Source organism: Myxocyprinus asiaticus, chromosome 23 (assembly GCF_019703515.2).
Source record: "Myxocyprinus asiaticus isolate MX2 ecotype Aquarium Trade chromosome 23, UBuf_Myxa_2, whole genome shotgun sequence".
NCBI classification, from domain to species: Eukaryota; Metazoa; Chordata; class Actinopteri; order Cypriniformes; family Catostomidae; genus Myxocyprinus; species Myxocyprinus asiaticus.
Genome location: NC_059366.1, coordinates 31,195,941 through 31,201,940, shown reverse-complemented (window position 1 = coordinate 31,201,940; position 6,000 = coordinate 31,195,941).

Genomic DNA, 6,000 nt, shown 5'->3' with positions numbered 1-6,000 from the left:
GACTATATGTGTATGATCTCCATTCAGATATTGCATGAGTCTCTTCAAAACGCATCCCCTTCAGTTCTGCTAAAAGGACTGAATATAAATAGTGTAGAAAGATCCTGCATCCTCCTTTACAGATTACAGGGTTGTGGTTGTATTGGAATGTAAGTAGCTTTTACTGGCTCAATGAAGCAGAACCATATTTTTCAAACAAGTCCATCTGGACTCTCACAGAAGTAAACCTCCACAAAGAGTAGCAGGCTTTACATTTCTCCTAACCTTATGACTTAAGTGTTCACAGAACTTCACAGTGGATGCTAACCTTGACTGTCCATACCAGAATAAGGTTTTATTTGAGATTTGCTGTCAGTTTTGAGCAGTGACCCACGCAGCAACATACCGGGGAACTACATAACAGAGAACTCAAACACGGCAGTGAAAGGAATGTTTCAGAAGTGAAGGACACAAGGTCGGTTATAAGCTCTTAATAAAGGTTGTGAAGAAATTTTTAAAGAGTATGGATGTTTCTCTGGCTGTTTCTATCCATTACACGAACATTCCATCTATGTTTGTGGATCTATAACAAATATTTGGTATAGACATTTCGAACATTTCTGTTTAAAGTCAGCATGTTATGTCAGAGTCTTTACATATTTCAGTGTGATTTTAGCATCTGCCCTGAAAAGGCTGCAGTAGAGAAAAATTCTTGCATTTTTGGTGTTAAAAGGAGACGAGGTGAATACTAGTAAAAGAAACTCAGTACAGAGAGACTTTGTCATAGTCATCATTCAGATTTCAGAGACAGATTTACAACTCTACATGAGTTCAACATACCTCTTATTTATGTTATTTTAGAGCTCACTGGCGTTACAACCAAGACAGCTTATAAAACCCTAATTTTAGAGATTGGATGTGAACCTTTGACCCTCAGTGCCAACAGCACCTGACAGGGGCACAGCAGGGCATGACCCCAACCAAGGAAACGTCAGAGTGTATCTTAAACAAAATTAATTAAAGTAACCTAAAATCCAGGACAAAATTCAGACAACTGTTTTCAGGGTTTTACAATCTGATTTCAGGGTAGGCCTACTGTTTATAGATAACCCATGAGGATATTACTCAGATTTTCTCAGACTATATTAGTTTTTCCAATGTTTTAAAGAAATATATTGTGCGTATTAACTCTTCTGTATTGAATTTAAATAATTTGGTCAAATATGTAGGTTAGTTTGCCACGCATATAAAATAATAACTGTGTGTAAATAAGGATTAAAGGGATTATTTTAATTCAGAAAAAGTATACCTACTACTGAGGCGAAAAATTCAGAATTTTTTATAGCCTACACCTTTTATTTGAAAGAGACTTGCTTTTAACTTTAATCGTTATAAAACCCACTTTAAAAAATGCATTATTATCCAACATAAAAAACTCTAATATTCAACTTCGGAAATAGCCGATTTAGGACAGAGAACTTGTGACGAATTAAATTGAAAATGTGATTTCAGAATTAATTTTTTTACAAACCGAGAAATAGCCTAGGCTACCTAAGAAAAATTAGTCGCAAGCAGTCGTTTCGAAGGAGCGACAGGTCAACCGCTGAGTAAGCTATTAAATAATAATAATAAAAAAATAATAATAATAATAAAATAATAATAATAAATTAAATGTGGCTACTTTAAAAACTTTAAAACATTACAAATTAGGAGCAAAAGTCTAATAATCAGCATCATCACAGTAAAGCTATAATTTGAATGATCCAATATTAACAGACTGACGAGTGTTAGTGTAATGCAGATAAAATAGCGGCTGCAATTGATGGTGTTTGGGGATGGATTAGCATCAAAAATATTCGTTAGCCTACGATTTATCCTACCATATTTAATTAATGTTGAAGCCAGCCCCCATCAACCTGAAAAAAGCCAGGCCTGCCAGACCAGTTTAAATCCAACAACATTTTCAGCAAAGAAACCTCTTCGTATTAAAACCCATCTTTCATTCATGATGTTAGCCTGTCTGATTCTAGGGGTCGAAATAGGCCTAAAGTCAACTAACCAAGTCGAGGCTTATACAGAGAACATTTCTACACATTTGTCTCAGTTATGTGAGCTAAATGACAAATACAATTAGCCTAGTATAAAATAACACATATTTGAAAACCTTTTTCTAAAATATTATTTCTTACCTTAACAACAAATTGAACTTTTACTCTTCATTCATATACTGAAGGCTGCCGCTGCGCCCTTTACCTTGGATGCACTCAGAATGGTAATTGGAGGTGGTTGAACTGCGAGCCGTAAATCAACAACCTTCAAGTAGAAAAACGTCCTCATCATAATTGGGCACCCCGCTATTGTGGACCGCGGGGGACTGTTGGACCACCCAAATCAGCGCTTCCTCCTTGCGGCCCGTTGCGGGACAATAGCGGGCCACTCGAACCGGCCACGCACGGAATCTCTTGAATGGAGCATGACAAGAAACAGTGTAGCCTACCACTGGGAATAGGACGGGAGGATGTTAGTGCTTGCGTTAAAGAAAAGTGTTTCACATGTCACAATGTTTTTTGGAAAACATATCTTTTTTTTCAGGAGGGTCTTGTTGTTCATTTAGAACGTGGTTTAGCAGTCATTTTTGAGGCTCAATAAGGACCAATACTGCGCTGAAGCACAATTTACATAGTAGATTTTGTAATTTTATATGATAACTAAATGAAAAATGTACATTCCTAACATATTTAATTTGGCTGTTTTTTATACTCTGAATGTCATTTTTCCAATTAGGTGCTAGGAAAGAAATATGAAAGTTTATAATTGAAGTGTCTACACAAAACAGAAATTAAAAAGCTCTCCCTAACTTTCACTAAAGTATTAATCAAACATTTGAGCCAACTTTGATTTTGAATCAAATCTGGTACAGGAATAAAAGCATTAGTCATTGTTTTTCATTTGAAATATATCTGTGTTATTTTCTTGTATTGAATTAGTCTGATTTAACATACATACATACATACATACATACATATACTATATATATATATATATATATATATATATATATATATATATATATATATATATATACACACACACACACACACACACACACAACGTTTTTCATATATGTCCTCCATATATATATATATCCATATATATATATGAAGGCAAGGTGAGGTTTTTGAATAATCCTTCCACACCAAATATTCCAAAGTCAAAAGGCACTGCTGTAAATTATCCCCAGCAGAGAAATTAAAATAACCTCTGAATATGATAACACATACAAATAAAAAAAAAAAAAGACAAAAATCACATTTAAAAATACAGAAATGAATGTGAAAGTGTGTCTACCCCTCTTATATTTGCAGTCTTTAATTTGTGAATAGAGCCAGCAAAGTTATGACCTGCAATAACTACCACTTCATTCTTTTTAATTAAAATGTATAGTATTTGCCAACTGATTAAATCAAAACAAAAGAGATTTGAGAGACAGCTTCCAAAGACACCTCTAACATATTATGGGGCTAAAAGGTATATTTAATAAGGAATCTATATTAACCAAAAAAATTATATTTATAGGGCACACAAACTGTGTGCTAGCTGACTTTACTGAATGTATGTCCTTCACCTCCACTGGAAATAGAGAGGAACAGTAAAAAAAATAAAAAATACAAGACTTCTTTCTTGGTTATAAGCATTGTGACTTGCACTCATCTGTGTTACAAATAGCTGCAATCAATAATTGTTGCTATGCCGTGCAGTGCAAGCTGACCTGCATTCAGCTATGGCATAAACAGTTTTTAAAAGCTCTGACTGAGGATTGCAGTAACTTGGCATGCATAAGCTTTAACTAACATCTAAGAGTTTTCTTTCTCTGTGATTAAAATAATATTTGAGAACTCATGAGAGAAACAGAGGTAGTCAAACTTATATTTTGAATGATAAAAATGAGGGGAGTCTTAATACCACTAGCCTAATAGAATTTGATGTCTGTGTAATAAGGAAAAACTTTAGCTTTTATTGGTCATCAAGTCACTTTGCAAAAGGCATCAGCTAATGGACTACTAAATAATTAACTTCTTTTCAAGTGAGAAGTTAAGAAGTGTTTGTTTAACACATGGGAAGGCCTACAACGGGCTTGCTCTGGTATTAGTGTAATGCAAATAAAGATTTTTTCTTTTTGTTATGGCTGATGATTTTCCAGCTCTGTCTGCAGCAAATACAGCTCCATTCAACGTCTCTAAGCGCTAAATGTTTCCCTCTCTTATTTTAATTTTCTTTACACAGTCATTTTCTGAATAACGTCTTTGTGTCTCCACTGGCTCAGCAAGTCGTGCCCGAAAGGATGTTCACAGTACACCATTTCCATATTTACCAACAACCCTGACTCTTACTCTCTTTTTTTTTTTTTAACACCAAATCAACAAGGGTGACACATAATCTCTCTCTTTTCCCTTCTCTTTGCCTCATCCCTTCTTCCAAATGGCAAACGGAAGCAGAAGACTTCCCACTGAGCAATTGAAAGACAAACTTAAAGCACCATTGTTGCTGGTCAAAGTGGCACCTGTTCAACAAAAAAGAGGGAGTGAGTAAGAGGGAGGGAGAGAAGGAGAGAGAGAGAGGGAGGCAGTCTTGCACAAAATTCAGCAATATGCATGAATCAAAGGGCATTATTATTTACATCAAAATCTATGAGAGTTAATTTAATAACACACAATCTGACAGGCCTCTCTCATATTCTGTCTTTCCTCCTGTGATAGGAACACTTTCCTACAGCTATCAAGCACCAGATGTCGGACTGATCTGCCACTGAGAGCTGATATAGTGTATGTTGTGTTTATGTGTGTCAGACACAAAATGCCAAGATGAGGGAACTTCACACCTAAGGGTGTCAGTAGCACACCATAGTGACCTTTACGGAGAACAGTATTCTACCAGAGAGTAAGGGCGTATGTGTGCGCACTGTAAAAAGAGCACATTACCTTAAAGAGTTCTTTCTACCCGACATGACTCCTAAAAAGGACTTATATTGCTGTATCCCAATGCAGTCAAGTTGACTGTCATTACTATTTTTGACTTACATAAAACCAGTCCATTTAGATGTTACCACATGAAGCACATTTTATAGGTTAACTGACAAAACAGTCAGATAGAGGGTAAGAGAGTGAATCTTTATTCAGTCATCTTACTGAATATTTAGCACCATACACAGGAAGGAAGACTGTCGGAAATGCTCTGACAATCTAACGTCTAAACAGAAGACAGCTTGCCCTACGAAAGAGAATATGACTTATTTGGTTAACTGGAAACTGTCGGCACCTGCAATTGACTTTAGAGAGGACAAAAACCTCAATCAACATGAAGGTAATTTACTGCTTAAGCTGAGTTATAACATCACACAGCAGGATCCGTCATAAAATAAACAAATCCCGTGTAGTTAATCAGCACCATCAGCACCAATTAAAAGACTCTTGCTGAATAAAGAGAGGTTCACTGTGGACTGGTCCCTTCACAAGCCCCACATCTGCTCTGATGGTTAGGAACTGTGTGCCCTCATTACAACAAAACGACAAAGAGCAGCATCACACCTACCACCTTCTTTCAAACTCTGCTTCAGACATCGGGTCAGGTACTGCAGCACTGTGGACCTTGTTTCATGTCTTGTTTGATGGTCTCTGCATCATTGTTCCCTGATTTATGGACAATTAATGCATTGGAAGATACATTTAAAGGGCTGTTCCAAATTCATGGGGGGAGGTCATTATAAAGAAGAAGAATGCCTTTTGAATGTAGAAAGCTAAAAGGAAAGATGTGCCATATTTGCGTTACATGAAAACCCAGTCGTCTGATATTGTCAACGTCACTTATCCTGCCTGATTTCATGGAAATTAAGCAACATGGTGACTTTTTTGCAAAATGACATTTATGACAAGTATCGCAGCAGTTTCAAGATGAAATGACCATTGTGTGGTGCTAAAAGTGAGTTAAATGTTCTCCCAAACCAATGAGGTTTTTAAGATTACT